Consider the following 12658-nt stretch of genomic DNA (forward strand, 5'->3'; position numbering starts at 1 on the left):
TCTATGGTTTTATGTTACATTTTTTTATGGCTCTTGACTTTCTATTCTGTATTCTGTTTTTGTTTCATACGGTATGTGTATTTTGTCAAACATTGTTTGTCAAAATGCTTTTTGATACTACATGGATACGTTTTGACTATAACCATTGAAAACATTTGCATAAAAGCTCCATAGACTTCAATGTTACATTTTTTGGGAGGATTCGCCACTGCTCTTGAACCATCTAAGCTACAAACACCAAACCAACATTGTAATCTGCAGTCTTAACTTAGATTGCTTCAACACAGCTTTTTGCTACCAATTATACTTTATGAACTATAAAGCTTGTTGAGTAACACTTTGTATGAAGGTGTTTACATAACACTTTTCTAAAATAAACAGTCACGACACATTTAATTTTGCATTATCATTCATAACAACCATCATAACACATTTATTGAACATCTTTAGGATATTTTATTCTATAAAGTAGAAGTCCCCCCCCACACATACATTTTTATCAATCCATTGTACAACAAAAAATGGCTTATATTTTTACTGTCACAGGACCCGAAACAAACCGGCACATTGTCAGCCCAGCATTACCACGGATACAAGGGGAAACACAGATTACACGTGGGGTTAAAACCTCAAGCATCCACTGGGGGTTTCCACTCACCACCGGATAGGGAAAGGGGGATGTGAAACTCAGTGACAAATAAAAAAAATATGGCTACATGCTCTCCTCTTTATATTATGGAATAGAGCGAGATACAGATATGACACATAGGATCTTAATTTGACCAGTTTCTCACAGCAGGAAAATAATCCTACAGCTACAGGAAATGTGAATTATTATGTGGATTATAATTAATGGACATTTTTGTAGGGGTTGATGGAAAAAAAAATATTCTTTCAAATCAAGTATGACATTTTTCATTGGAAATTAAAATTGTTACGAGCCTTTTTATAACTCAAACAGAACATTTAAAAATTCAAATACAATAAGTCTCTGACATCAGGGTGATCATTATAAGCTCCTTAATAGGGCCGGCCCTAGCCTTTTGCGAGATTTGGTTGAAAAATTTACTTTTAGGATCTGTGTCCCGCTAGCGGGACAACTTCCGGTGAAACTGGAGGGCGCGCAATTCAAATAAATAATCATACATTTTATGGATTTGAAACATTTATGTACAAAATTTGTGTCTTATATCGGCTGAAAGCTTAAATTCTTGTTAATCTAACTGCACTGTTCGATTTACAGTAGCTATTACAGCGAAAACATGCCATGCGATTGTTTGCGGACGGCGCCCCACATCAAAATATTTTTCTACCGGCACAGTTCAAATATAACAATTAAATGTTCACTTACTTTTTGAAAATCTTCCTCTGATTTGTCATCCAAAGGGTCCCAGCTATAACATGTAGTGTCATTTTTGTTAGATAAAATCCGTCTTTATAGCCCAAAAAGTCAGTTTAGTTGGCGCCATCGATTTGAGTAATCTTCTTATTCAACTTGCAGAGAAAGGAATCCAAAAATCTACCCTTAAACTTTGTTTCAACAAGTCAAAATATGTTTCTATTTTCTCCTCAGATACCCTAAAATGTAATCAAACTATAATATTTATTTCGGAAAGAAGTACGTTCAATAGGAAACCGATTTTAGCAGGTGGGAAATGTCTTCATGGCGCGCGCAAACACGAATTTCCAAGACTGTGTCCCTCTACTAAAACTGATTTCTTATCGTTTTTGAAGTTAAAAGCCTGAAACCTTGAACATAGACTGCTTACACCCTGTGGAAGCCATAGGAATTGCATCCAGGGAGCTAATTTTCTATATGACCTTTCTCTTGCATTTCTAAGAGGATGGTCTCTCAAAAAAAAAAGTTCAGGTTGGTTTTTCTTTGGATTTTCTCCTGCCATATCTATTGTTTTATATTCTCCTACATTATTTTAACATTTCTACAAACTTCAAAATGTTTTCTTTCCAATGGTACCAATTATATGCATATCCTGGCTTCAGGGCCTGAGCTACAGGCAGTTTACTTTGGGCACGTCATTCAAACAGGAAGTGAAGAAAAAAGGAGCCCTAAGAAGATTTCCTACAATTCTACACATTTTGCCATGGGGCGGAGGGAAACATTTGTAGTTTTAAAGCTAATTTTCTACAATTCTACACATTTAGCCATTTCTGATGCTATCAGTTATGCCATGTTAGTATGATATCTGAGTGAGATTGACTAACAAAATCAATGGGAGCCCCCTGGAGGTCAGGGCCCCTGGGCACGTGTCCTTCACGTCCGGTCTCTAATTCGGCCATGATTTAGATAGCTGGGTAGACTAACTTACCAATCCAAAACATTTTTGCTGACATGGGCTAATTGAGTGACTGTCAGTGACTGGACATAACAAGAGGAAAACTGCTGATGAACAACCAATTTTATTTGGTAGCTACCTATTTTGCTTACGGCACAGGGCTGGCCCTGCTCCCCAATTTGGTGGCCTTGTGGTTAAATTGTCTGCCCTGAGATTGGAAGGTTGTGAGTTTGATCCCAGGTCAAATGATACCAATGACTGTGAAAATGGAGTCCGATACATCTCTGTTTGGCATTAAGGAAATACAGTGCATTCGGAAAGTATTCAGACTTGACTCCCCTGGACTTTTTCCACATGTTGTTACATTACAGCCTTATTCAACAATGGATTAAATTAAATGTTTTCCTCATCAATCGACACACAATAACCCATAATAACAAAGTGAAAACAGGTTTTTGAAATGTTTTGCTAATTTATTAATAACAAAAAAACTTATTCACATAAGTATTCAGACCCTTTGCTTAGAGACTCGAAAATTCTGGTGTATCCTGTTTCCATTGATCATCCTTGAGATGTTTCTACAACTTGATTGGAGTCCACCTGTGGTAAATTCAATTGATTGGAAATGATTTGGAAAGGCACACACCTGTCTATATAAGGTCCCACAGTTGACAGTGCATGTCAAAGAAAAATGAGGTCAAAGGAATTGTCCGTAGAGCTCAGAGACAGGATTGTGTCGACGCACAGATATGGGGGATGGTACCAAAAAAAGTCTGCGGCATTGAATGTCCCCAAGAACACAGTGGCCTCCATCATTCTTAAATGGAAGAAGTTTGGAACCACCAAGACTCTTCCTAGATCTGGGCAATTGAACAATCAGGGGGAGAAGGGTCAGGGAGGTGACCAAGAACCTGATGGTCACTCTGAGCGCTCCAGAGTTCCTCTGTGGAGATGGGAGAACCTTCCAGAAGGACAACCATCTCTGCAGTATTCCACCAATCAGGCCTTTATGGTAGAGTGGCCAGAAGGAAGCCACTCCTCGTTAAATCACGTGACAGCCCACTTGGAGTTTGCCAAAAGGCGCCTAAAGGACTCTCAGACCATGAGAAACCAGATTTTCTGGTCTGATGAAACCAAGATCGAACGCTTTGGCCTGAGCGTCACACCTGGAGTAATCCTGGCACCATCCCTACGGTGAAGCATGGTGGCAGCATCATACTGTGGGGATGTTCTTCAGCAGCAGTGACTGGGAGACTATTCAGGATCAAGGGAAAGATGAATCGAGTAAAGTACAGAGAGAGAGATCCTTGACGAAAACCTGCTCCAGAGTGCTCAGGACCTCGGACTCGGGCGAAGGTTTACCTTTCAACAGGACAACGACCCTAAGCACACTGCCAAGACAATGCAGGAGTGGCTTAGGGACAAGTGTCTGAATGTCTTTGAGTGGCCCGGACTTGAACCTGATCGAACATCTCTGGAGAGACCTGAAAATAGCTGTGCAGCGACGGTCCCCATCCAACCTTACAGAGCTTGAGAGGATCTGCAGAGAAGAATGGGAGAAACTCCCCAAATACAGGTGCCAATTTTGTAGCTTCATACCCAAGAAGACTCAAGGCTGTAATCGCTGCCAAAGGTGCTTCAACAAAGTACTGAATACTTGTGATATTAAATATTTTGTGCAAAATGAAAAAAAAAGTGCTTTGTAATTATGGGGAATTGTGTGTAGATTGATGAGGGGGGAAAAAACAATTCAATCCATTTTAGAATAATGCTGTAATGTAACAAAATGTGGAAAAAGTCAAGGGGCCTGAGTACTTTCCGAATACACTGTAGGACGGCAGGTAGCCTAGCGGTTAAGAGTGTTGGGCCAGTAACTGAGAGGACGCTGGATTTAATCCCTGAACCGACTAGGTGACAAATCTGTCAATGTGTACTTGAGCAAGCCACTTGATCCTAATTGCTCCTGTAAATTGCTCTGGAAAAGAACATCTGCTAAATGACTAAAACGTGTAAATGTAGATTAGGAGTAAGGCCCTGCGACAGGCTAGCATCCTGTCCAGAGTGTGTACATAAAGCTTAATCATGCTACAGAAACAGGAGATCTGCTCCTATGAGCCATTTAGCTCAAGGCTAGTTACTCCCTTTTAACATGGACAAAGAGATGCTTGTCCTTTCTGTACAGTTCTGGGTATTTAAATATAGCCTATACTGTAGTGCAATAAAACCAGCTGCAGAGGCATATCTATATTTTAGTTAAGTGTTTCTGTAAATTGTGTAGCAGTTCTTGGAATATTTATTTTTCCCAGAGATGTTTTCTATAGACATTCACCATTCAAAAACCTCATGGAGCGTCCTCCATTTTGTTTTCTTCAATGGTGGGATTGGTGGATATTCTTCTGATTTGAAAGAGGTTCAAATAGTAAGCCTTTTATTCAGAAAGACAAGAATAAACCACGAAAATGACAGTCACACAGCACCGCTACAATTTCCTCTGTCTTTTGTCATGCCGAAACGAATAGAGAAGCAGTGGAGAATGGAACAATAGACAGGAGATGAAAGGTGTGGGGGAAAACAGGTGGAAGTAGAGAGAGAGAAAATAATAGAAAAGGAGAAAAGGAGAAAAGGAGTGGGTGGTTGAGAGGAAGGAGGACACTGCCGCTAGCCTTTATGGTGAGTCTCCCCTTGTCGGTACAGAGCCTCTCCTGCATCAAGACCCCTATACTGTACTGTTCTAATACTAGACTATACTATACTATGCATCTTTGTGGCCAATACCTGGAGATTTCACCAACCTTAGAGATCCACAGACAAATCCCTGAAGAACAACAAGACCCCTGGCCCTGACAGCATCCCTGCTGAGATGTTCAAACCCTGTGCACCCCGAAACACTCTGTTCATTACCAAAGTCTGGGAGCATGAAACCGTCTCCCGGAGAGTGGTGGCACGCCAACATAATATCATAACAAGTCCACTTGTGGCTGTTGCTGCCAAAGTCCAGTTCACAGACTGGTCCAGAACATCACTGAAGACCTGCTAACTGAGTCACAGTGTGGTTTCAGGAGAAACGGGAGCGCTGTGGACATGACAGCTTGTTGGTGATGTGGACACCAAGGAACTTGAAGCTCTCAACCTGTTCCACAGTCAGCCCCGTCGATGAGAATGGAGGAGTGCTCGGTCCTCCTTTTCCTGTAGTCCACAATCATCTCCACAATCATCTCCACAATCATCTCCGATCTGTGTAGATCAGCAATAAATGTTTGGACTTAGCCTAATACTGAAGCATGTCTGTTCTACAAAATATATTCCCAAATATTGTATTTCCTCTGTTTAGCTGTGTGCACTGAACTGACATGTATGATTGTAGCTGACACTCAGATGTTCAGATAAAGGGATTTAAATAGTCTAGAATGCACCGCTGTGCTCAACTCAAACAGTGATGCGTAGCCTATTGTAGCTACTGGGAAAAGTCATTCAAAGCCTCCACTTTATCACTCAGGTCAAGATGCAACTTTCCAGTGCTGCCCATTTTTTGCCATGTAATGCTGTTATTAAAACGAATCAGACAACCCCATAGTAGATTAGTTAAGTTGGCATGTTGCTGTGCGCTTTAGGAGAGAAATATTCAGTTGCAATGTATTTATGTATTCTGACAAGCAGTCAATGCATTTTTGAAACCATTTTTGGCAGATGTATTTTGAAAGCAGTAACCTTTGTTAAAAAAAAGAATGGGGAACCAGTTTTTGCTACCATTTTTTTTATTTCTGTACTCCTCCAGTGGCATCGTTTTACAAAATCAGCTACAACCGGAGTTTCAAGCATGGTTTAGGAGCAGCTGCATGACAATAGTGATGGGTCGTTCGCGAACGAAACAGCTCTTTTTTTAACACACATTTCACTATATGACATAATGTTTTAGGCTTTTTTCCATGTTTTTTCAATGTTTAAGCCTTACTGAACAAAGAGCCGTTTGGGAGCCAAATGAACATGGCTTTTGTAGGTGAATGGAGCCAAATGATCCGGCTCACAGAAAAGACTCGGAATGCCCATCACTACAGAACAGAGTTCAAAGGGGACAATAATGTTTAAAAGGGCAATTACATATTTTGTAATAGAAACCATTTTTTTGTCTTTTTTCGAGTGAATAATTATTATTTATATATTTGTATTTATAATGAAACAATAATTAATAATAATATCAATCAGGATGTTGTTCCCAGTGGGGTAAATGCAGATGGACAAACGGTATGCTTCACCCTGTCACGTCCTGACCTTAGTTCCTTTGTTATGTCTCTATTTTGGTTTGGTCAGGGCGTGAGTTGGGGTGGGCATTCTATGTTTTGTTCTATGTTTTCTGTTTCTATGTGTTTGGCCTGGTATGGTTCCCAATCAGAGGCAGCTGTCTATCGTTGTCTCTGATTGAGAACCATACTTAGGTAGCCTGTTCCCACCTGGTGTTTGTGGGTAGTTGTTTCCTGTTTTGTGTTGTCACCTTTCAGGACTGTTTCGATTTTCGTTGTTTCACTTTTGTTATTTTGTATTTAGTGTTCAGTTATAATAAATTAACATGGACACGTACCACGCTGCATTTTGGTCCGATCTTTCCTGTTCTTCAGATGAAGATTGTTACACACCCTATGTACATTTTAAGCCACTATGCTGCATCAGTTGGGCAACAGGTGATGATGCTTATTGCTAATAGCAACTGTGATAATAAACCATAGGCCATATGGTCCAATATGTAAACACAGTTTTAACATCTTTAACCTGTCTCCTCCCCTTCATTTTTACCAATATGTTTTTGGGCTCATTTCTGGAGAATTATATTTCATTTGGTGTCGGCATCATTTAATTATAATTCATTTTGGAGTAATATGACCTTTTAAAAAGTCACCAGAACTGAGCTTCTCAGTACTTCTTTCTAGAAATGATCCCGGGGGAGGACCACCTCAGCAAGGGGACTGGAATTAGTCAAACTCGCAGTTTAATACATGCAGAAAATGATCCTCTTTCCCTAAAAGCATGATGGTCATGACTTTCTGACATGAAAGGGCAGGTTAATTTGGCCACAGACAATCGATCTGAGATCGACTTAAGTTTCAGTCACAGCATTTTTTATTTATTTTAAACCCTGCGTTTTTGGGGCAAAGCATGTTGCTGGCTCACACCTAAGAACCAATTTGTTATGCAACTTGTGTCTAGGATTCCTGTTCCTCTCAGTGTGTCTTGGTACACAACTCAGATTTGAGTTATCAGTTTAAGATCTTAGATACTGTATTATCGACAGTGTTTTCAAACAGCAACAATGTGGGAGATTGGGTATTAAAGAACTACATAAAGAGGACCTAATAGCTTTTAGCAACCAGCAGAAAAATAGCATGGGACAATGCTTTGTGATTCGTTACACCACTTCTATCCGACAACAACATTATCATCTACTTTACTCCTATACTTTTTTTGTAATGTTTAAGATTCTAAAGCCTGACTCAGCCCCACCAATGGGGGGACAGATTTAGAGGTCAGGCCTAAAACCAAGCGAGACGTCAGCCCTGATAGAGTGGCAGGATTAGTGGTGACTAACCCCGTGGCTTGGCTATTATCTGGTGTATCTGGTTGTGACGTCAGCAAGTCTCTGGGGGTATTGCCACAGATATGATGCGCGCGCATGATAGTAGTGTTCACTTCAGGCACCAATTGAATTATCTGTCTGAACTAGTGGTTTTGAGACTGAAGTTAACCTTCTCATAACCCTCTTTTGAAGAAACAAGTTGGTTCTCGTTTGTGTGTATTGGTGCTTACTGTGTTTTGGGGGCGTTGTCTGTCTGCCTGTCTGCCTGTCTGTATTGGGTACATAAAGCATTTTTGGTGTCTATACCTGTATGTTTGTCTTTGAAAGAAAAAGCATATTAATTCAAACGAGTATGTCGCAGACAATGTTATTGTTGAACCCATGTTGAACCCATGTTCAACCCATGTTGAACCCAGGTGAACCCATGTTGAACCCAGGTGAACCCATGTTGAACCCGGGTGAACCCATGTTGAACCCATGTTGAACCCATGTTGAACCCCGGTGAACCCATGTTAAACCCAGCTGAACCCATGTTGAACCCATGTTGAACCCAGGTGAACCCAGGTGAACCCATGTTGAACCCATGTTGAACCCATGTTGAACCCATGTTGAACCCATGTGTCAAAGAGAGCACATGGTCAGGTGCATTCTGACGTCTTTATTGGGTAACTGGTGTCATCAATTTGATCCAGGCACAAATCACCATTTGTGATTTTTTTCAAGGAACATTTCCAACTCTTCACCTGAGTCGAGTGAATTAACCCCAGACTTGATCCAAACTATCTCTGTTTAGACCATCGTCCTTGTCTTTCATTGTCGTATTTTCCCAGTTTTCATTCTTTATTCTTTCTTTCCTGTGCTTCTTTCCTACACTATCCCCACCATTCTTCCACTCCTGTATCCATCTCTTTGTTCCCTGTGTGTGTGGAGTGCCGTGTAGCATTGGCAGCGGATCTGGTTTCTGCTGCTCCTTTATGAGTGAAAGGGGATGAGGACATCAGACTGACATCTAATAGTGACGAGGACATCAGACTGACATACAGTGGGGCAAAAAAGTATTTAGTCAGCCACCAATTGTGCAAGTTCTCCTGTAATTTTCATCATAGGTACACTTCAACTATGACAGACAAAATGAGGAAAAGAAATCCAGAAAATCACATTGTAGGATTTTTAATGAATTTATTTGCAAATTATGGTGGAAAATAAGTATTTGGTCACCTACAAACAAGCAAGATTTCTGGCTCCCACAGACCTTCTTTAAGAGGCTCCTCTGTCCTCCACTCGTTACCTGTATTAATGGCACCTGTTTGAACTTGTTATCAGTATAAAAGACACCTGTCCACAACCTCAAACAGTCACACTCCAAACTCCACTATGGCCAAGACCAAAGAGCTGTCAAAGGACACCAGAAACAAAATTGTAGACCTGCACCAGGCTGGGAAGACTGAATCTGCAATAGGTAAGCAGCTTGGTTTGAAGAAATCAACTGTGGGAGCAATTATTAGGAAATGGAAGACATACAAGACCAGTGATAATCTCCCTCGATCTGGGGCTCCACGCAAGATCTCACCCCGTGGGGTCAAAATGATCACAAGAACGGTGAGCAAAAATCCCAGAACCACACGGGGGGACCTAGTGAATGACCTGCAGAGAGCTGGGACCAAAGTAACAAAGCCTACCATCAGCAAGGGCATTGAAGATGAAACGTGGCTGGGTCTTTCAGCATGACAATGATCCCAAACACACCGCCCGGGCAACGAAGGAGTGGCTTCGTAAGAAGCATTTCAAGGTCCTGGAGTGGCCTAGCCAGTCTCCAGATCTCAACCCCATAGAAAATCTTTGGAGGGAGTTGAAAGTCCGTGTTGCCCAGCAACAGCCCCAAAACATCACCGCTCTAGAGGAGATCTGCATGGAGGAATGGGCCAAAATACCAGCAACAGTGTGTGAAAACCTTGTGAAGACTTACAGAAAATGTTTGACCTCTGTCATTGCCAACAAAGGGTATATAACAAAGTATTGAGATAAACTTTTTTATTATTGACCAAATACTTATTTTCCACCATAATTTGAAAATAAATTCATTAAAAATCCTACAATGTGATTTTCTGGATTTCTTTTCTCATTTTGTCTGTCATAGTTGAAGTGTACCTATGATGAAAATTACAGGCCTCTCTCATCTTTTTAAGTGGGAGAACTTGCACAATTGGTGGCTGACTAAATACTTTTTTGTCCCACTGTATTAGTGATGAGGACATCAGACTGACATCTATTAGTGATGAGGACCTCAGACTGACATCTATTAGTGATGAGGACATCAGACTGACATCTATTAGTGATGAGGACATCAGACTGACATATATTAGTGATGAGGACCTCAGACTGACATCTATTAGTGATGAGGACATCAGACTGACATCTATTAGTGATGAGGACCTCAGACTGACATATATTAGTGATGAGGGCTTGGTGGTTACAGGAACCAATGGCTTGGATTTGCATCCTACCTCCGGCGGTAGTCAGACAAGCATTGAGTGTAGACAGATCTGGACAGAGAAACTATTTAAAGCGTAATTATTCCACCCTCTAAATCATTGACAGGTGGCATCATTGACTTTATTACATCAATACGTTATTTTGAAAGATTAGATGTGAAATAATATGCATATAGGAAGCGACCAGAAAATCTAGTCACAATGCAGACACAGTGGACTGATAACAAACACATTTTAATACCATGTGGAGACACATTTCGTGAAATGTGGGCACAATCAGAATGTAGACAGGATCAGGACAAAGGACCCATTTTAGCACCAGGTATAAACGGGGCTACTGAAGAGGCGTTTGAAATGGCATTGTGAGCGTTATGAAGGATGTTGTTTTTCTAAATTGCTTGTCTTTTTTTTGTTGTTGCTTGAAAACGCTTTGAGATTATTTATGTAATGAAGAGCATTATACAAGTTGAATAAATAATAATAATAATTATTGTTATTATTATTTTTATTATGATTATTGCTATTATTATGATTTTTGTTATTATTGCTATTATTATGATTATTGTTATTATTGCTATTATTATGATTATTGTTATTATTATTATTATTTTTGGTATTATTGTTATTGTTATTATTGATGTTTATTATTATTATTATTACTATTAGCAGATTGGGGTGATGACAGTTGATATAAAGCTGAAACCAACCCTCACTTGACCCTTTTAAGCCACGCCAATAGAATGTTAAACAAAGAATAAAAAGTATTCAAGGTCTCATTTCTCACGATGATTTAACTGTCAGACATTTACATAATTACACGATAAAACCGTCAGGGTCTCATGGAAAAAGACTATGGAGTGGAAACCAAGTGTCTGTCTGGCAGAGTTGATGATTATACATTTAGGGCTAAAACAGTCATATGAATATTATTGCATAACACAGAGTTTGACAGTCTGTGTGTCCTTACTGAAAGCCACCAGACCTTGACATGTTTAGATCTCTGCATGTCCTGTTATTCTCATTGAATAAACTTGTGCAGTTTGTAAGAACTTCCATTTTTCTTTAGATGTGAGAAACATTTCAGTTAAAGGCTTCTCCTAGTCTAGTGTGTGAAATCTCCTCTCTCGTTGTTGTGTGTAAGACTGTGATGTAAGACTGTTCATTGTCTCACAAATGCAGACCTGGGTTCAGGTAGCCTAGTGGTTAGAGCGTAGGATCAGAAACCGAAAGGTTGCAAGATCAAATCCCCGAGCTGAAAACTTAAAAGTCTGTCGTTCTGCCCCTGAACAAGGCTTTTAACCCACTGTTCCTAGGACGTCATTGAAAATAAGAATTTGTTCTTAACCGATTTTCCTAATAAAATAAAAACAGTATTAATTTTCTTTAAAATACTTTGAGCCATTGACTTACCCTGGCTGGACTACCAGATGGGCGGAGTTTGCACTTATGAGACTATTCCATTGGCTCCGTTGCGCCAGGCTAGCCTCAGGATCCTTTAAAGTATTTGAAAGAAAACTACAAATACTATTTGAACCCAGGTATGTTCCTTAATTGTAGTGTCTTTTGTTTGTTTCGGTCCAAGGCTCTCCTCGTCAAGTCTGTGAAATCTCTCTGAGAAATACTTCCCCTCCCACTACCAGTTTGGTCTTGTCAATATGATTTGATGTGCCTTAATACAGTATGTTATGTCTGAATGTGTTCTAATACAGTATATTATGTCTGAATGTTTGTTATTACAGTATGTTATGTCTGAATGTTTGTTAATACAGTATGTTATGCCTGAATGTTTGTTAATACAGTATGTTATGTCTGAATGTTTGTTATTACAGTATGTTTTGTCTGAATGTTTGTTATTGCAGTATGTTATGTCTGAATGTTTGTTATTACAGTATGTTATGTCTGAATGTTTGTTATTGCAGTATGTTATGTCTGAATGTTTGTTATTACAGTATGTTATGTCTGAATGTTTGTTATTACAGTATGTTATGTCAGAATGTTAACTTATCTCTGAACTAACTGTATCCTCCAGGCAGAGTGTGTTAGCCGTCATGCCTGCTGGGAGGAGCGACCCTGTGTGTGTGTGTGTGTCTGTGTGTGTGTGTGTGTCTGTGTGTCTCTGTGCCTGTGTGAGTGTGTGTGTGTGTGTGTCTGTGTGTCTGTGTCTGTGTGTGTGTGTCTGTGTGACTGTGTGTCTCTGTGCCTGTGTGTGTGTGTGTGTGTGTGTGTGTGTGTGTGTGTGTGCGTGTGCGTGCTTGCGCGCGTGTGTGTGAGTGCTGGGAGGGGTAGTGACCCTGTTAGAGGAGGAG

The sequence above is a fragment of the Salvelinus alpinus genome, chromosome 25 (assembly GCF_045679555.1).
Source record: "Salvelinus alpinus chromosome 25, SLU_Salpinus.1, whole genome shotgun sequence".
Taxonomy (NCBI): Eukaryota; Metazoa; Chordata; class Actinopteri; order Salmoniformes; family Salmonidae; genus Salvelinus; species Salvelinus alpinus.